The sequence below is a fragment of the Ambystoma mexicanum genome, chromosome 6p, assembly GCF_040938575.1.
Source record: "Ambystoma mexicanum isolate Mex_15411 chromosome 6p, UKY_AmexF1_1, whole genome shotgun sequence".
NCBI lineage: Eukaryota > Metazoa > Chordata > Amphibia > Caudata > Ambystomatidae > Ambystoma > Ambystoma mexicanum.
In genome coordinates, this window is record NC_090935.1 from 575,849,432 (window position 1) to 575,870,488 (window position 21,057).

The 21,057-nt window shown below is 45.4% G+C and overlaps 1 protein-coding gene and 1 long non-coding RNA gene across 2 annotated transcripts in view; one reads left to right on the plus strand and one right to left on the minus strand.

Moving 5' to 3' along the window:
* Positions 1-11,369, minus strand: part of LOC138511610 (uncharacterized) — a 44,483-nt gene extending 33,114 nt beyond the window's left edge. The window contains exon 1 of the long non-coding RNA XR_011280639.1: positions 11,111-11,369. This is a non-coding gene — a long non-coding RNA (uncharacterized lncRNA). The remainder of the gene's footprint in view (positions 1-11,110) is intronic.
* Positions 11,370-11,509: 140 nt separating this feature from the next.
* Positions 11,510-21,057, plus strand: part of CENPH (centromere protein H) — a 600,657-nt gene continuing 591,109 nt past the window's right edge. The window contains exon 1 of the mRNA XM_069627395.1: positions 11,510-11,606. The gene's annotated coding sequence lies outside the window, so the exon portion shown is untranslated. The remainder of the gene's footprint in view (positions 11,607-21,057) is intronic.

The following is a 21,057-nucleotide window of genomic DNA, read 5'->3' on the forward strand; positions in this document are numbered from 1 at the left end:
TTCGGGTGCATTTTCATCCCCCTTAGACACCATATTCAAAGCAAATCTCAGTACATTAGACATAGCACATCAGATCAAAATCTACATTAATCCCGCTAGGGCTAAGACAGTCCAGTAAATCGATTCACATCATTTCCCTCTGTTGTAGTGTTCTAACTATGTCACCACCTCTAGGGCTGAGCTTCACTTGTTCCAATATCACGCATGTAATTTGTGCTATTGAATGTCTAGCTTCTGTAAAATGCATAGCTACTGGTGATTTTGGACTCTTCGTTCTGATGTTAGACTTGTGTTCTGACCAGCGTATTTTTGCCTTTCTAGTCGTCATGCCTACGTAAAACAAGCCACAAGGGCATTTTAAACCATAGATCACATTGGTTGAATCACACGTGCATGAATGTTTTAAGGGGATGGTTTTCCCTGCATATGGATGTCTGATGGTTTTACCTTTTATGACATTACTGCAATGCTGACAGTTTAAGCATGGAGCAGTTCCTTTGTAAGTGGGTGCTGTGGTTCTTGTGGTGATTATGTCTGCTCTCACCAGACTGTTGCGTAGTGATTTGTTGTTCCTGTAGGCAAATGTCGGAATGTCCGGAAAGAGTTGTTGAAGCTTTGGATCCATTCGTAACATAGACCAATGTTTCTGAACAATTCTTTTAATTCTTTTACTCTGAGTTGAGTGTGTTGTCACATATACAAATTTCTCTTGATCCTGGGTGGATTTAAGTGTCAACAAGGTTTCTCTTTGAACAAGATTCACATCGAGGAGCCCTACCTCTTCTTCAACAGAGACAAAGTGGTCTTACTGACCACATAAACCAAGAATGGTATTTTTCCCAAAACCTCAGACAGAAGCAGATACATTTCTCCAATGTTTGGAGGTTCGAAGGGCCTTGGGGTGATTTATTGAGAGCTCTAGGCCTCACAGGTCCTTAGACAGACTGTTTTTCACCTTTGGTGGGGTACATCCAGGTAGGCCGGTGGCTAAAGCCACTATAGCCAGATGAATTGTCTCATGCATTTCTCACGCTTACCAAGTGCAGGGTAAAATCCCTCCAAGACCTGCATGCCCACTTGATGACAGCTAAGAAAATGCCAGTAGCCTTCCAACGTCAAATACCCTGGGAGGCCATATGCAAAGCAGAGATATGGGCTTCCCCTTCAGCTTTCTGTAAACAAGACCCCTGGATACAAGCTCCAGTGTTCACGCCTGATTCAGACAAGCAGTCATAAGGAATATCTTTGCAACAGTGTAGATGCCATCCTCCCTGGGTTACAGTAGTGCTTTAAACTTCTCCATAAATATGGAGGAAAGAGGACGGGACTAAAGAGTAAGGAAAAGTTGCTCAACGTAGCAACTACTCTACTCCTAGTCCAATGTCCCCTTTACTCCATTCACCTGCTCTCACTCCACCTAAGCTAGTTAAATAGGTCCTTGCAGCCCTCTCAGTGGGTCAGAGATGGAGGGGGAAGAGCGCAGGAGGCACGGCATAGGGCCTGGTAGCGCTACATGGACATGGCCCGCTCCACTTTCTAACTACATAAAGGGGAAGAGTGCTTGGGCTAGCTCCAGTCGCATTCCCGCTATGCGGGAACTCAAATAACTATGGAGGAAAGAGGACATTGACTAGAAGTACAGTAGTTTTTGCAGCGAGTTACTTTTCCTTTTTCTTTTTCTGGAGTACTCCCATCCATTTTTCTGGGAATACCAATTATGATATCCTATTCAGTACTGTTTTTATTGGTATCCCCTTCATTTCTAGGGTTAATGCTTTACAAATATACTTGATTTGGCCTTGAATTGGGGAGGTCAACAGGGGATGTGTTTGCATTATACTCTCCTGCTTGGAGTACTCTCATCCATGTCTGTGTGGATGCTAGCTATAGCAGCTTCTTCAGTGCTGTAGTATTGGGTATCTCCTTGATTTCAACGGTTAACATTTAACAAAATTCAGCTTGCACCTCCCTTGTATTTGGGGGTGAAGGCAGTAGAGTATGTGCCTGCACAATATTCTTCTTTCAAGTCCTCTGATCATTTTGTTGCGGGGATGCCAAATGTAGTAGCCAATATAGTGCCTTAATTAAGCTGACAAATACAGAGACCTTGTTAAGAATTTAGCGGTACTGCTAGAGAATATGCAGCATTCATTGCAAAAACATGGTTCCGTGTTTTTCAATTTGGGGTGTCCCCACGAAACCCCCTGTTTCCATGGCCTTATTACCCCACCCAAAAACCCTCCCCACTTGTTTTAATCCCTTACCAACCCACCATATATACTTTTAACCAAAAATTTGAAATTTGTTCGTTATTTATTTTTAGTTTAAAAAGTTATTTGTTATTGTCAGTTCGGTATATTCACTGTATACCCAAAAACATTTCTGCTGATTCACTCCTTAGTCAGTTAAGGCCCAATCCCCATGGAAGCTTCGAGTACTCCCAGCCATTTTACATGGGGTTGCTAACATAATAATAAATTCAGTGCAGCAATATTTAGTATCCCTTTGATTTTGAGTGTTAAAATTTAACAAAACACCAGATGATATGGCCTTGTATTGAAGAGGTAAGTACAATAAGCACCTGCATAATATTTTTTCTTTCTTGGAGTCCTTCCATCTACGTTTATTGGGGATGCCAACTATAACAGCAAATTCAGTGCTGTAATATTTGCAATCCACTTGATTTTAACGGCAAAAATTAAACGAAAATGCTGCTTGAACAGCCCTTGTATTGGGAAGTGAATACAGAATGTATCTGCACTCTGTTTTCCTTGTTGGAGTCTTCCTATACTTTCCTCTTTTCTGGGGATGCCAAATATAATAGCACAATATCCGAGCACCCACTATTTGGAACTCACTTCCACTAACTATCCGCTGCTTAGAGGACCACCTCACCTACAGGAAGGCTCTCAAGACCTGGCTCTTCCTATTGGCATCCTAACAGTCTTAGTGGGATCACTCGGGCGCAAACCATTCCTCCACTCCTTCCCAGGAAACTGGAAGCACAGGAGAAGCAAATAAGGGCGACATAGCACTTTCTAACTGGACCTATATGATACGATCTGCAAGAAAATAATCTATCTAGGTTTTAAGTCTACCACAACCAGACCCTCCTGTACTGCATCTCAGGGAATACAGCTGTGCCCCTGCGGGAGATTGGCCAGCACAGCCACAATCAACTGCAATACACATAGCCAAAACACACATCACCCTCAGAGGCGTAGACAGGGTAGGGCCTGAGCGGTGTTAATGTCACTGTGGTGGGTCCAACTACATTAGATTCAAGCCCCACTTGTTAGACAATCCTGGCTATGCCTCTGATCACCCTTGGCCCAAGTGGCTTTTTCAAGTAGAATACAGCTGAGTCCCACGCAAAACTTGGTCCAGCCATCTCACAAAGCTTGACTCGTAGTAACTATGATGACTCGTATGACTCCTTTGATAGTTTCATAGCACTGGCCCCACCTAATGATAATCAAAAAGGTTGCTGTTAGGGACCCAGCCACTCCCAGCCTAAGCTACCGTTGTAATGGCTATAAATGCAGACACACGCATTTTACACCTTCTCATCACTTCTCAAACATCAGACTACGGTCTTCCAAGGGCATTTAACCTCACAGTGCTTCTAGGCCATACTAATGGCAGTAAGCACTATAAACTACCACATACCATAATGTTTGACAAAAGGCCACTTAAATTGGTATTGTATTGGGCAGGGGAGTACATCATAATTCTATACTGTGACGCCTGCTGGAAGTCATCCCATCCTTTTTTTCTAGGGATACCAAATATAACAGCTGATATAGCATTGTCATATTTGGCATCCCCTTGATTCTGAGGGGTAACATTTAACAAAGCACTGCCTGAACTATCCCTTGCATTGAGGAGGGGACTACATCATACGCCTACACTGTGACTCCTTCTGGAAGCCATCCCATCCTTTTTTCAAGGGTATACCAAATATCACAGCTGATAAAGTGTTGTAATATTTGGTATCCCCTTGATATTGAGGGGTAACATTTAACAAAGCACTGTTTGAACTATCCCTTGCATCTGGATGGTCAGTACATTGTTTGTCTACAGTATGACTTCTTCTGGAAGCCAGCCCATTCTTTTGTTTCAAGGGGATACCAAATATGATAGCTAATATAGTGTTGTGGTATTTGGTATCCCCTTGATATTGAGGGGTTACATTTAACAAGGCACTGCTTGAACTATCCCTTGCATCTGGATGGTGAGTACAATGTTTGTCTACACTATGACTCCTTCTTTAGGAACTCCAATTCTTTTTTTCTGGGGATACCGGATATAATAGCTGATTTAGTACTGTAATGTTTGATATCCCCTTCTTTTTGAAGGATGACATTTAACAAAGCACTGCTTGAACTATCTTTGTATTGGGGATGGGAGTACATCATAAGCCTACACGTTGACTCCTTCTGGAAGCCACTCTATCCTTTTTTTAAGGGGATACCAAATATAACAACTGATATAGCCTTGTAATATTTGGTATCGCCTTGTTTTGAGGGTTAGCATTCAACAAAACACTGCTTAAACGATTGCTTGTATTATGGAGGGAAGTACATCATAAGTCTACATTGTGACTCCTTCTGGACATTATCCCATTCTTTTTCTGGGGATACCAAATATAACATTTTAATATTTGGTATCCCCTTCATTTTGAGGTCTATTGTGTAATATAATATCACTTGATTTGAGTGTGTTTGTATTATATTGTCTTTCTTGGAGTCCTCACATCAATTTTTGTTGCGATACCTAATACAATAGCTGATATAGTGGTGGAATATTCGGTATCCCCTTAATTTTGAGGGTTAACATTTAACAAAACACTGCTTGAACTATCCTTTGAATTGGGGATGGGAGTACATTATTTGTGTGCACTGTGATTCCGGGCCAGCCCAAGGGGTGCTCGGGCACCCAACACCCAATTAATGTGGCAGGGATCACCCTGATGGCCGTGGTCACTTGACAAGACCGCAACCTGCCGTGGGCTCCCCGACAAGCAGCTGCTCTGCGATCACACAGAGGGCCAGTGGGCTGGAGGCACCCAGGTTACACATGCTGGTCTGGGGCCACCCAGACCGTACCCAGACTAGCAGGACTGCAGGACTGTGATCACACAGGGTAGGCCTAACGCAATGAGAAAAAGAGACAGAGTGCCATTACAGTTAGTCTGCCGCCGTTGTATTGCACGTTTGTGCGGAGGCTCCTTCATTTTCCAGTCAGTCATGAGGTTGTCATGCACACCCTTAAAGGGGCAATACATGTTCTTGAAAAGGGAAACACCACAAATACTCCCACCGGGCTGGACTTTTCACCACTGAGCAGCAGAGCACTCACACTGTGTAGCTCTCAGAGAGACAACACTCAAACTTAACAGAACTCACACTGAGCAGCATCTAGAGGCAGCACGCACACTGAGTAGCTCTCACAAGCTGCACTACAATGGGAATCACTCACATTAAGCAACACTGACAGACAATACACCCACTTGGCTGTTCTCTCACCACTTAGCAGCAGAGCATTCACACTGAGTAGCTGTAGTGATACACAAAATTGCAACTTTGCCAATCAGGGCTTTAGATGACAGCATTAGCCGCTGAAAGCCAATAGTGTATTCAAAGTATGTGCCAAAAATGCTGACAGTAGTCTGTTGTAGCACTTCCATTATGCAGTAGTGAGCTACAAGGAATATGCAGGCCTAGTATGAGTGATAGGTCACATTATGCATTGTTGATAGACAGGCAGGGTGAAGGCCCCAGCTCTGTAGCTAATAGGCAATATTGGAGTGTTTGGAACATTATGGCACCTATATAGCGCTTAGATAGCCAGTCTTAAGCGCTATGAACACTAAACTATGAGTGCATGCCTTTTAGAGCTTGCTCTAATAGGGTTAATACATCTCGGCTTCCCTTAGAATATTCTGCCTCTCTAACGGTAGCCCTGTAAACTAATCTCCCTTTCTCTGGGAAGGCACTGATAAGACATTCCTGAGCTTTCGCGCAGATGGGCTCCAGGGAGGGGCACAGAAAAAGGAGCACAGTGGAAATTCACAGAGCTGGGTTTTTCCATGAGCCAGCCTATATTTTGCACAGGGAAAGTTCTGGAACTGTGCGTCATGGACGGACAGCACGAGATTATAAAACATGCATGCTCACATGACTCAGGTGGGAGATCGACCTGTGGACTTGGTTCGAGCAAGATCAAGTGCCCGGAATTTGGAGCTCTGACGGTACCCTACAGCGCTGTCCTCTGAGCGGGGCTTGTTACAGCTAGCTTATGAGGGCCAGGGTCTCCCAGTGCTGATTGAAGGGGCGTAAGACTGTGTTTCTCTATGTTTCTCTATGTTTATCTAAGTTCTATGTTTCTCTATATTTTGCATTTCTCTAAGTTTTGTGCTTTGTAATCTTCTCTAACTTGAATCCCAAAATGTAAATGAAATTCACTTTTTAGAATAAATACTAAAACTTATTGAAGGTGTCATTTATCACTAGCATGAGTTCACTGCTCGACACAATAGAACCTGTATTTTGGGCTGAATTGGGTAATTATTGCTCCCAAGGGCTGGCCCCGAGGAAGATTTGGCCCATATCAAGACAGTAGCTATCAGAGAGACTACTCACACTGAGCAGCACCAAAAGACAGCACTCACACTGAACAGCACTGAAAAGCACACCCAATTATCAGCAATAAAACTGAACAGATCTCACTTGGAGAAATCACTCCCACTGAAGAGCACTACAAAGAGAAGCTTGCACAGCAACACAAAGCAGCAACTGCACTGACATTGGCCGGCTTTCACAAAGGGCAAGGGTCAGACAACTTTAAGAGCAGCACTCAGTCACCTCAGACGACCAACCTTCACTCTGAATACTTGATTACCTATGTATTTCTGTCTATACCTCTAACATGTTCTGATTACTCTGTTCGATTCAAATATTTACTTGTAATGTCATATTGTTATGTAACCACTGCCTCTAAGATATGCGCCCGGTAGCCTCAGGGCCTGGTTTTGCGCTATACAAATAAAATAAATAAAAATACAAATAAATACTCACACAGAGACACCCCCAAAGGGGGACCGAGAAGCACTAAAACACAGAGCAGCACAAATCAGTCCCTCTGATATAGGACTCCGAAGGAACATCATTGGAAAAAGCAGCACACACCCAAGTGCTATGTTTGCATTGAGAAGCACTCAGCCCCTAGATCCTCCTCTCAGGCATAACAGGAGCTTCTGAAGCCCAATGCTTAATGGAAAGAGACACCACCCCCATCTTTTTTCACAAAACAAAGTGCTTTATTGTCCACATGCAGATTTTGAAAATAAAGCGCTTTATTGTCTGCAGGTTTCGGAAAGTGGTTGGTGTTTCTCAGTGCAAAAAAGGCAAATACAAGACGTATGAAGCTTTTCACCAACTCACTTTTATTAAAATATGGACCTTCCACAGCATTCCACACTGCAGCCTGTTTATAAGACTTGGCTCGGATTTTCATGAAGTCTGATAAACACACTACAGTGTGACATGCTTCATAAGGCTCTATTGCATTAATACAAAAGCTTGTGTATGCATGCATTTGGAGGCTCATTTGGAAAGAAATCGGTGCTCAAAGTAATTTTTACAATCCAAGCCTGCCAATGCTTGCATATACACGCTTTTATATTAACACAATGGAGCCTGTTTTAAATAGTTTACCAGAGCAGGTCTTGCGCAACCTGGCCAAGGGCCATGCCCATTAGCCCTACCCCATCCTTCCACAGCCCCGCCCCTCCAAAGAGGTGACAGTTGCCCCAAAATATGTTTTCCTTTTCCAGCACTGATAGTAGTACAGATGGTATTTCAAAATAAAAGAAATAAAGCTTGAAAAAAAACAGGAAGCTATTTGTAGTAGAAGGCTGCACACCGAGAAGTGAGAGTGTTATTGGGGTGACTAATGTTCTGTGCAAAACAATTACAACAAGGAGGTGACTTTATTACATATTTTCTTGCACTGTGTGTAAGTCTTGATAGTATAGTTGTAAAAAACACTAGTTTCACGCTACTTTGCTAGTAGTTGTAATCTACTATTCAGGATTGGGAAAATAAAGCCTCAATCATGCAATTTTTTACTAAAAATGTTGCTATGACAATGTATAATATATATATATATATATATAATGTCAGCCTGGTTTATTGGTTTATTTGTATGTGTTTTACACTTTTTACAAGCCTGTTACATGCCTGCCATGATGACTGCACCGCTAGGCCACACCCTCTACAGTGAACCCATCTACATAGCTCTCAACTCACACGCTTTTGGCGGGTGTCACCCGCCTTGTTAACAGCTGACTCACCCGCCTCGTCTCCTGCACGCCCATTCGTTTCAATGGGCCTCTCAGCCACCAAAATTAAAATCGGGTGTTTTCACCCGCCTTTGCGACACAAATGGTTGAGAGCTATGCATCTATCAGGTCAATTTCCCTAAGGAGATAGTATTGCAGAGTATTTTTTCAATTTCCAGGCGTATTTTGTGTTACCATTTCCATCACTGTTGGCATCTGTGATTTCTTAAGCTACAAATAACCATATAACCCACTAAGTTTCATTCAACTCAATGCAGTTCAGCTGACCGATTAAGTTGCTCATCCGGCGTTTAGAAGCTTCTCCAAACTACATTAACAAATTGAGCGTTATGCTGCTGGTCTTATGCAATATTTGGTACCCGGGGAACAGAACTCTCATACATTTGTCTGCGATCGACAAAGACAGCCGAAGACAGGATATACCGGATTAGTATGGGATACCAAATATCACATAACACCGGCACTGCCAGTATATAAGGAGAAATGCAGAAAGAGAGATGTGCTGCAACTGGAGTAATGTCCGCTATACTTTATTTTCACACTGAAGGCCCCATTGATGATATTTTCTTCCTGGGACCGTCCCTCAGCACATACTAGCTCGGCCAGTTTGTTTGTAAGCAGCAGAACATATTAGGAAACGCAGAGGATTTACAAACGGGCTATAGCTTATATGAACGTAGGTAGGGCCTACCACCAGCTAGAGGAAAGGACCTTAGAACTGGTATTACAACACGTGACTACCACATCAAATCAACGTCTTGTTTACTTTATAGCAGCGAAGGGTGTCTCCGAAGCTGATATTGTACGATTTTTTTGCGGGAAAGTTAAGCTGTATGCCTGGCAGCATCCTGCAATTTAGGGAGGTGGTCCGCCAATTATGAGTACAATCCAGACGTTCGGATCGCCTCGTTGAAACACAGAGGTTTCATTCTCTAGCCGCTGGCTGCGCCGTGAGTACCTAGTGTGTGTGAGGCTCAGAGCAGAGGGACTGGGAATCTGACACATTTCGGGGGGAGTCCCATAGGGCTGACGTTCAGGGTTCTCCTGTCTGAGAGTGACATTGTATGGGGCATGATGTAGGCTGGCAGAGTGGTTACAAAGGCACCATGACGCTGCTTAGTAGAGGGTGACAGCAGGGGGCGTCTCTGTCAATGATACTGCGGGTGTAACGTGGGGGAGGAAGAACATGGGTTGTATTTTCCCTATCAAGCTATGCGGGCGGGGTACCCAACTAAACGAGGCGCATGCGATTTAGAAACCATTGCTTTATTATGTACTTCTAAATAAACGATAGTAATATTTTAAGTTGAGTGTTGTGCTTGCAGGTCGTTCATTGTACTGCCATCTGTTTTATGGATGTTTCACAGTTCTAATCCCATCATGACTCCTACCCAAAATTCTGTATTGCACTCTCCAAATGCCCCTGGGGTAGAAGCGGAAGAAAGGTGGTGCTACCTCCAAAAAATAGGGAGTGGGATAGAGTGGGGGAGCGACGGGGGTGTTGTTGAAGTGAAACAGGGCGAGTTGAACTTTGGCTTGCAATGTTCAAAGTTGTTTTTGCATTGTGCCTAGACATTGATTATAATAAAATGGCACTAGACTGGTCCCTGACATAAATATAGGACTATTTGATACACGATTGTATGTACATTAAACCATGTACTCTTTGACATATCTCCTTACACAATGTTTATTAGTGTCAGCTGTGAATCATAATTTACACTAAAACATACAATTACAAATACAGTTTAACCATATTTTGACTGTATAGGACTCTAAACAGTGTCGGTAGTTAAAACTGTCTTTTTATCACACGAATAGTTTAGGAATTGAATCCATCTGTGACAGGTTTCGCTTTAATGTCCATTTTAAAATAATGACCCCCTTTCTCTTAATAAATACTTTTATTTGTTTATAAGAGTAAGTGAGAAAAATAAATTCAATACCTTGATGAAGCCCATACCCATGCCTTAAACGCACTTTGTAGTTTCCAGTAATCCTCTGGGTGCAGCCACTTCGATTGAACAAAAGCATTGGCAAACACAACTGTTGTGTAGACCTGTGATAGGCATTTTCCGGGCACTGCCATAATAGCACTAACTGGCTGTAAGATGCAACAGCTGGAACACGGTGTGATTATCTAGGCATTTGAGTGTCTGGCATATGTAATATCTATAGATTAACGAAAACTGTTGACTTTATCACCGTTTGTTTGTTTAAAGTAAGTAGGGTATATAATGGGTATGTCCCAGTTTTTTTGTTAGAGGGGGGATTGAGCTGTAAGGGACAGAAGATACAGTGCAAAAAAGAACAACAGCTCAATTACCTCCTTCTCGGCCCACCTTGATTGATTGCCAGAGGGAGTAGGGGGTATATTATCTATTTCATACACCCGAACTTCTATATGAAAAAGACTGTAATTTTGCTTATACATGAGTAAGTAAAACAGAAATGTATTAGTAAGATGCTTATAAAAACATAGATATTGGATTTCAAGTGCTTTACACAAGGCACATTGTATACCAAAATTAATAAAACAGTGAAAAGGGTCCAATGACTCAAAACTCAGTAATGTTGGTACCCACGGTTAGTAAGCAACATCAATTGATTGAATCACACATACTTATTGCTTTCGATTTTTTCTAACATTTCATTCTGGGGGGGGACCTGTAAATAAGCAGCAGGCAGGGACCAGGTTCAAAGACCTGCCCCCCGCCCCCGGGGGGTGAGGGGGGCAGCTCCTACCTCAGTTCTACCATCGGATCTCCCAGGCACTGGGCCTCTCCCAGCACTGCAGGAGCAGCGACACCCTCCCCTGCCAAGCCAGGTATGCAACTCCGGGTTGCACTGGGCGCTGCACCCGCCATGGACACTTTTCGTCCAAAGCAGATTTAAATCTGCATTTCGAAGCACAAATCCTCGATAGCAGCAGCGAGACAGCGTTTTGGAAAAATCTGCTTTCCTCTTCCAAAAAGCACCTTTTCATCCTGACGCCATTGGGACCCACGAGGGATTGGCCTTTCCATGATGGCTGCCTGAAATTCGCCCATCGAACCTACAGCCTTCTGCAGGCTGCATTCATCCTGATTGGCTCCCGGATCCTTCATGAGCCAATCATCCGCGCTGGCAGGCGAGTGCCGGCACACCCACTAAGGCTGCCCAACAAGGCAGTCCCTGTCTTGAGCCTATCCGGAGCCATTGGAGCCTGGGGCCCAGAACTCTGCCCACCGCTCCGCTCCAGGTAAGCAGATCCGCGACAGTCAGTGCTCCCATAACTATGAATGGCAAATAGACTCGCATCTCCCGCTTTCCTTAAAAATGACTCTCTGCCTCTGTGTATCCACACGTCAGCAACCCCTCTGTAAAGCCGCAATCACAGTTCTCACTACTGTTTCTATCACACTGTATGTACCACATTGCTTATTGCCATAGTAGCCTCTAATGCAACAGAAAGTATAGGCACTTTATTAGTCGCCTCTTACCTTGCTGTAATCTTTTAAAGTGCATGTTACTGCAGAGGGGTTACCGTAATAGACACCCAATACTCTGAATATCTTTGCTTGTTAGCCAAACTAGAGCTCAGAAATCATCTATACTGCCATTATTGCTCCCTAACCTCTAGAGACTGCCTTGCCACTACTTTTGTCTAGCCCATATTGATTGCATTGCTAGTTCTTCTCCTCAGCTTCCAGTGACTGCCTGCCACTTATTCATTCCAGCCCCTATCGATTGCAGTGCCACTACTGTCTCTCTGCCCTAGTGATTGGATGCTGCCCATAATGCTAACAGCCTCTTCAGGTTAGTACTGTCATAGGGCTTAAAAGCCAGTTAGTCTGAGCAGTCCAGACTTCCACCCCCATCCAACATGTACACCCTGCCTCTACTCATATACACGTTAGGTACACTACTCGCACGCGATTGCAGGCCACGTCCAGACAACCGCGCACACAACAGCTGCCTTAACACCAACACCATCGACTTCAGGCCCAGTCCCTTCCAACACACCACACGCGCAGCCATGAACCCCACTACACTGTACTCCAGACTAAACAGACTCAGGAACCGCACTCACCCTATGAACCTCGCCATCATACCCTCCTCTATCCCACTCAGAAATAATCACTTAGGATCCAGGACCTTCCTTAGGGCCAACACCAGTCACCTCTGCCTAACCAACCATAGCACTAGCAGCACGAAGGTGCGCCACCTGACTCCCATCCACAATAACACCAAACAATCCAAACATTCCTCCTCAGCTCATAAATCAGAAGCCTCAGAGCCTACAGAAAGTAACAACCAACCCCTTCGCTACAAATGCGCCCTACTCAATGTTCGTTCGCTTAATGCCCATGCGTTAGAAGTCAATGATCTCATCTCCAGCCAATTAATAATTGACATAATTGCCATCACTGAAACTTGGCTCCATGAGGCCTCCGGCCCAGCCATCACAATTGCAATGCCCAAAGGTTACTCTATCCTCAGATAGGACAGGTTAGCCAAAACAGGATGAGGAGTAGCCCTAATATTCAAATGAAGCATATCTATCAGACCTATACCCCACCAGGGAGAAGGAAAGGTAGACATATCATGTCCGCTAAAATAGCCCTATCACCAAAAAGTACCATAAATTTACATTTGGTTTACCGCCCACCAGGAACTCATCAGACTTCATAGGACAAGTTACCCACCTTTTAGGAAACAACCTCAAAAAATCTACTAAAACGCTACTCCTAGGTGACATCAATCTAGGCTTCAATAACGCTAACGACAAAATCGCCACATCCTTCACAAAGGACCTTAGTGAACTTGGCTTCTCTCAGAAAGTCACCTCGGGCACACACACGCAAAAGGTTGCATCTTAGATTGGATTATAGACCACAACTGTGACACAAACATGGTGTCCAATACTGCCCTCCCATGGACAGACCACAACTGCCTACAATTTACCATCCCCATAACTCCATGGGCCAAGCTCACCACATCAGCACCAGCTACAGTAGCCAGAAGCGCTAAAAAACTCACTGCAGAGAACATCAGTGCCCAACTCAATCTCCCATGCCTAGCGCCACCTTTCTCACCTGACCCTGTCATACTAGCAGAATTATTCAAAGACACACTGACCAGCGCCATCAACACAGTCGCCCCGTTAGAAAACAAAAAAGAAAAAAAGCATTCCAACTCATGGTTCACAGAAGAGCTCCTAAATCTGCGCAACTCCAAACGACAGGCGCTAAAAACATGGCAGGCTAACCCCTGTGACACCACTAAAGATATCTTTTGAACCATCGCAAAAAAATACAAAGACTCCCTATTCAAAGCCAAATCAGAATCCTACAACAATAGAATCGCGTCGGCCAATTCACAATCTAAGGAACTCTTTACCATCTTTAAAGAACAGTACCTCCCACCTGCACTGACAAAATTGTTAAAGATGAAGCCTGGTGCTCCAGCATACAAGCTGCCATGCTAAAAAAAAATAGACCTCCTCCAAAGCAAAATCTCTGACCATTACAAAGCTTTACCTAAACAGAATCGCCAAAAGCAAACCCACAACATTCGCACAGGCAGCTACCCTCCTAAATTCTCATTCTCTGAAATATCAGAAGTAGATGTCCTAGACATCATAAAACATCTCAAATCCTCACTTTGCAAGGGCGATGTATGCCCACCCAAAATCATCAAAGAATGCGCGTAGAAACTCGCTCCCCTAATTACTGCCTTCATAAGCGCCTCATTCAAAACAGGTATAGTCCCCAACTGCCTCAAAGAGGCTTGGGTGCGGCGACTCCTTAAAAAACCTACTCTAGACCCCTCTCAACCTAATAATTACAGACCAATTACAACCGTCCCATTTTTTTCTTAAAATATTAGACAATGCTGCCCACAGGCAAATCCAACTGTACCTCGAAACCAACTCTATCCTTGGTAAGAGACAATCAGGGTTCCGCAAAGGACACAGAACAGAAACCGCCTTACTAGATCTTAAAAACCAAATCACCTCCATCCTTGACATGGGTAAGCCTGCCTTACTCCTGCTCCTAGATCTCTCAGCAGCGTTCGATCTCGTTGACCATAACACACTCACCAACCACCTCACCAATGCATCACACTTCTCCAAGCACGCAGCAACGTGGATCACTTCCTTCCTAGAAGGCAGAGCCATGAAAGTGTTATCCAATATAGCAAACGCCGAAACCCACTGTCGTACACTGTGGCGTTCCCCAGGGATCTTGTACTGCACCAACGCTTTACAATCTATTTACCAAACCACTCTTTGATAAACTGGATGCACTTGGGATCACACACACAAACTATGCTGATGATACCCAGGTGCTCCTTCCCCTCACTGGGAGCTATCTCCTAGACGCTTCTTCCCTTCAACAAATTTACTCCACAATCCAAGCCTGGATGGCCACTAATGGCTTATGCCTCAACGGGGGCAAAACTGAAATCCTCATCCTCGGTCAAAAACCTACGATAGCCAAACTGGATCCGACTTATCAAAACTTCTGCATTGACAACTGTGTCATCCCAGTCCTATCCTCAGTTAAAACACTTGGAGTCCACATTGATGCTACACTATCTATGGATAAACAAGTTGGCGCCATTGTATCAGCCTCCGCTCTGAGTACCAAACTGATCAATGCCATAAAACCGTTTCTAACAAAAGATAACTGCCTTTCCATTGCTAGAGCCACCATAGGAGCCAAACTGGATTATTGCAATTCCCTCCTAGCGGGTACATAAAAAAAAACCTAGCCAGACTCCAAACCACTCAAAACAATTCCCTCAGAGCAGCCCTCAGTATCCCTAAAAGAGAACACATCTCTCAAGCAAGAAAAAATGCTCACTGGCTATCAGTTAAAGACCGAATCACTTTCAAGATTCTCTCCACCGCACACAAGTGCATCAACCCAACCGCACGCTCATACTTATCGGACAAACTAGTCAGTCCTCAGTCCACTAGACCCACTAGACTAGAGTACACCAACCAACTCACAGTACCACGAATTACCAAGGCCAAGGCAGGAGGAATTGGATTCCCCTACCTAGCACCCAAGCTTTGGAACACGCTACCCACAGCCCTCAGAGCTGAAACCTCTCTCCATGCCTTCCGCAAAAAGCTAAAAACGACTCTCTTCAACTAGCTACTAGCTCTATGTATGTACTTGCTCACAGCCTTGCCCTCCACACCTAGTGCTCCAGTGCCACAATGCCACTTCATGTGTATGTGTTTACATGACCACTGTAACTAAGATATGAACATCTACTGTAACCAGCGCCACTATGCCCACGGGCTGCTGTGCGCTTAACAAATGTGAATAAATAAAATAAAGATATTGTTATCTCTATTCAGCGTTAGACAAAAAATGTAAATGTCTCGGGGATGTCTACATATGCTTCGGCTAAGAGTCTGCATCAACACCATCCCTGGTGTTCTGCTCTTCTAGGTTTAGCCCTCTTCGGGACGGTTAATTTCTTAACAGGTTGACATAGTGTTCGGTGTGTCCCCAATAGTTCAAAGTGAAACAGGATACTGTGGGAAACATGACAAAGTATGGGAAATGCGTGTTAGTGATGATTCTGTTAGAAAAACCAAAGACCTATGAATATAGTTTAAAAGCATAGACATTTATGGCGTGATTCATATATTTAGCGATTGTTTTGTTTTTTTTTTTTCCTATTTTTTTTCCATCCCACTGATCTTGTCGGTATCTTATGGTTTGGCTGGAACTTGGTTATTGTATGAAAGGAAAAAGGGTTTCTTTTCTATAGGTTGCGTTACGCAGTGGCCTTTTGGTTTCTGCCTTCCACTCTTGGGGAGTTGGTGAATTTGCAGGTGGGAGGTGTCTTCCTTCGTGATGCAGTCTGCGTGGTGTAGCTGCTTCTATATGCCTTATTTTCTGGCTGAGGATCCTGTATTTACATGACCCTGCGTTCATTATTTTTATTCTTTCTTGATTCGTATTGCATATATATTATTTTTACCTAAACCTATGCAGACTACATCGTCTGCATAGGTTAGGTAGCTGATCGCATGACCATACATTTTGGTGGAAAGATGCTACATCCCATAAGTGCCTGCGGCAAATCAACGCTTCAGCGTGTAGCAAGAAACTCCTGACCAGCTGTTTTTCCTCGTTTCCTGGCCTCGCTGGCCACGCACCACATGCTTTGTGCACTCTTCCTGATCGAGACTTTGAGCAGCTGTTTTTGTCCCCATGCATCCGAATTCAAGGCTCGCGCTCATGCGTGCACCAATGATGTAGCTGGAATCAGCTGTTTCTGTTGGTTCCGCCTGCTCTCAGCTGTGTTTTTATTTTTTTTGTTGTTTTTATTTATTTATTTTTTTGCGGGCTGCAAGCCCTGCGTTTTCGGCGCACGACATCAACAAAGGGTGACCAGCTGATTACCCACAGAGTCCCGTCCTTCTCTCTACTCGGTCATCACATGCTGCAGTGCTAAACCTTCCGGTGAGTACCTATCTCAAAAATCACTGTGCATTGAAGAATACCATTGTGACTAAGAAAAAACTGCAATTGAAATAAGAAAATCATCTTAATTGGAAGTTTATTTTGGAAGATAAATGGCGTATTATTACAGACTCCATACTTTAGCACATTGTAAATGCAGCCTGCTGCGTGTAAAGCACATGTTCCAACTCATGTTTTCCGCTCTGTTTGGAGCTGTTTGCCACTTGTTGCTGTGAAACTTGGATTTTCTACTACCACTTCTGCCGGAATTAAACTCCTTCAAAGATGGCTGCCTGAATGCATTGCAGTTTGTGTTGTCTGCCCCTCACCCATAGGCTACCTCTACAGTGACCTTCCAATCACAGTGTCCGAGAGGCGGGAGCCGGCCCATTGTTCTAAGGCCCCTGTCAGCTTCCCTGTCAGCTTACCAGGACGCTACTACTCCATACTAAGGCACACTTCTAAGGCCCCTGTCAGCTTACCAGGACGCTACTACTCCATCCTGACCCCTCCCTGGGACTTCCAGCTCACTCGGCCATGTAACTGTCTACCAGTGCCTCTCCTACTTTCCTCTCCATGGTGTTATCTCTCCTCCTTTTATCCTTCCTCTTCCCTTGCTGTAGCTTCATTCTGCCCTCTCTAACCGTTATCAATGATATGGGATCTGACTCTCCCTCTCCTACACTCACCTCTACCCTTACCTCACTTCACTTACCTATGGTGTCATTTGCCATTGAAAGCCAAATTTTGGGTGTGTTTTGGAAAGTCAAATTTGGTTGTGTCTTTACCTGCTAGCCCAGTGACTGTCTCTTACCGCTCACTTGCTTACTTCCCCTAATCACCCCCTCTCGCTACCTGCCCATGGCGCTATCCATTTCTCCTATTTACTCAAACTGCTTTACTATCAACTATCCCTCCCTTCTCACTAAGTCTGGCAAGAAGACATTTAAAAAGGATATGTTGGCTTCCAACCCTGGTCTCCCCATTGCTGATACCTATTCAAGTGCTTCTGCCAGACAAACCCTCACTGACATCCTCTTTGTCGTTCCTTCGCCTGATCTTTGGACCCCTCATATGGTCTCTGTGCTCTGTCCTGTATCCTCCTCTCCCATTAATGGTGGCACTCACTGGGATGTCCGTATGGATTCCTTTGAATCCCCCAGAGTCACCATCAATGTCTACCTAAATGGCACTGTCATGGTGCAAGGCCCTCAGGCAAATGTCCGTCTCTTTGATAGGCGTTTCCCTCGCCTCATCAACTTCCTCCCTTCCCCAGCTGTTCCCCTTGGCCACCTTGGCCTTTTCCCCTTCCTCCACTGCCCCATCTCACTCTGCCTCCGCAGGGCGTACCTCTGATTTGTACCCCTCCCCGGAAGGTCTTTAAGGCCAGCAACCTTATTCATCTTGCCACCCTCCATCCTTGTTCAGCTGTCAAACACTCCTGACATCTGCCACCTCCTTGAAGAACTTGACCTCAATATCCTTGGTCTTACTGACACTTGGTTCATGGCTAGCTCTTTCACAAGCTTTGACACTACTCCCTGACGGCTACAAGATCCTCTCTGCCCCCAGATCCACCCGGCCCGGAGGGGGTGTAGCCCTGATCTTCCCTGAGTGGATTCCTACCTCTATGATCCGCACCCAGACCTACACTTCCTTCAAATGTCTTGTCTTTGGGCTCAGTCTCTCTCCTAGCCACTCACTTACCATTGCTACTCTCTACGGTCCCCCTGGCCACGTCACCTCTTTTCTCTCTGAATGGGCTGACCTCACCTCCGCCCTCCTGGCTTCTACCTCTCAACTCCTCCTCCTTGGTGATCTCAATATCCATCTTGATTCTCCCTGTTCCTCAGCTGCGCTCTATCTCAACCTTTGCGATTCACTCACTCTCTCTATTCTTCACTACGCACATTGCTGGTCATACACTTGATGTCCTGAGCTCCTCTTGCCTCCCCCTATCTACCCTCTCATCACTCCTCTCTCCTCGAGCGATCACTCCCTCCCCTCCTCTCTTCTTCCCATCTCCTCCCCTCAAGCCAAGCCTGCCCCAAGACTGCCACCCACCTTCTTGGACATCCGTCCTATGAAGCGTGTGTCAGTTGAGGCCTTCGCTGCCACCTTCTCACCCCCTCCTCCACTTCAGGCTGACTCACACCCTGACACAGCCTTGTCCCTGCTCTATTCCTCTATCACTGCTACTCTGGATGCTCTTGCCCCTGTCATGAGGATCCGTTTGAAGCCCAAAGCCAAGTGCAATTTTTGGTATGACTCTAACCTAGCTACACTCAAACTTAAGTGTAGGGCAGCCGAGAGGAAATGGAGGGCCTCCCGCTCACCCTCTGACAAACTGGTTTGCCGCCTTCTCCAAAGGCAATACCGACTCTCTGTACGCACCAAGAAACAAGTCCATATTCAAGCCCGTGTCTCCGCGGCTTCCAACAACTCAGCCAAACTCTTTAAAATCTGCAAGGAGCTGGCCAAATCTGCTGCAGTATCCACCCCTCCTCTCGCTTCACAGGCTCTTTGCAATGACCTTGCCTCACACTTTATCTCTAAAACCAAGGACATTTTGTCCTCACTCTCCTCCTCTCCCTCTCCTCTCCCCTCCCCTTCTCTGCTTGTTGATCCACCCTCAGCTACCCCTCCTCCCTCTTTCTCAGCCTTTCCTCTTTTCTCCCCTGATGAGGGCGCTAGACAAGTCTGATCTATGAAAGCCTCATCAAAACGGGTCCACCCCTGTTCCTCTGAAGCTATTAAGGACCACATTGATACCCTCGCACCAGCCCTTGCAGATTTCTGCAACCTCTCCTTCGCCTCTGGATCTTTCCCCTCGCCTCTGAAGCACTCCCTCGTGCACCCTCTCCTCAAGAAACCCACATCCGATCCTTCGTGTCCGGCTTACTATCGCCCAACTTCCATTACTCCCTTTTTGGGTAAGCTCCTGGAAAAGCTTGCCATCTCTCATCTTAACCTTCATTCTGACTCTCTCTGTGACCACCAATCCGGCTTCAGAGCTGCCAGAAGTACGGAAACTGCTCTCCTGAACATCCGTGAAGACCTGCTCTCCAACCTTGACTCAAACACTCCCTCTGTCCTTGTCCTACTTGATCTCTCCTCTGCTTTCAATATGGTCAACCACACCACCCTGCTCAACCGTCTCCGTTATAACCTGGGTATCACTGACCAGGCTCTGGCCTGGCTGACCTTTCTCTCGGATCGACCCTCCCAGGTACAACTGGGGTCCTTCCTATCCGCTATCTCCCTCTCTACCTGTGGTGTTCCCAAGGGTTCTAACCTCTCGCCGTGGCTTTTCAACCAATACTTGGCAACTCTAGCCTACTGCATTTCCATCTTTTGCTCTAACTTCCAGTGTTATGCTGATGACACCCAACTAATTTCCAGGCTTCCCTCAGCCACCTCATCCCCTTCCCTCATCTCTGACTGTCTAATCGCCATTCGAAATTGGTGTGCTGCCTATGATCTGTGTCTAAATGCCAAACAAACTGAGATCCTCCTCATTGGCACACCCTCTCCATCCTTTTCCCCTCACTCTCTGGCCGGCCTCTCTTGGCCCTCCACCTGCTCCCACCTGCGAAGCTAAGAACCTCAGGGTCATCTTTGACTCCACACTTTCCTTCTCTGCACACATCTCTGACGTCTCTAAAATGTCTACCTTCCTACTCCACCTCCTTAGAGGTACTCTTCCTTTCCTCTCCTTCCCTCAGAAGCTCACTGTCTCCCAAGCTCTGATTCTCTCTAGGTTGGACTACTGTAAAAGCCTCTGTCTAAATCTACCTGCCTCCACCCTCCGCCCTTTACAACTAATCCAGAACAGGACTGCAAGACTTGTCCTTGGCCTCAAGCCCTGGGATGGTATCTCTCCAGCTCTGAAATCCCTTCATTGGCTCCCAGCGGATGCAAGGATTAAATTTGAAACCCTTTGCATTGTGCACAAGGCTTTCTGGGGCCTGGGTCCAAAATACCTTCAACTATCCCTCGGTAAATACCTCCCCTCTCAAGCACTTTGCTCCTCTAACTCCCTCAGGGTTAGTCGCTTCTCAGAGAAACGAGTGGGGGGCAGATCTCTGTCTTCTGCTGGGGCCTCCCTTTCGAACTGCCTCCCTGCCACCCTGAAACTTGAGGATAACCATCTACAGTTCCGGAAGCTCCTCAAGACCTTCCTCTTTGCCTCCGCCTATGCCCCTCTTCTCCCTTGTT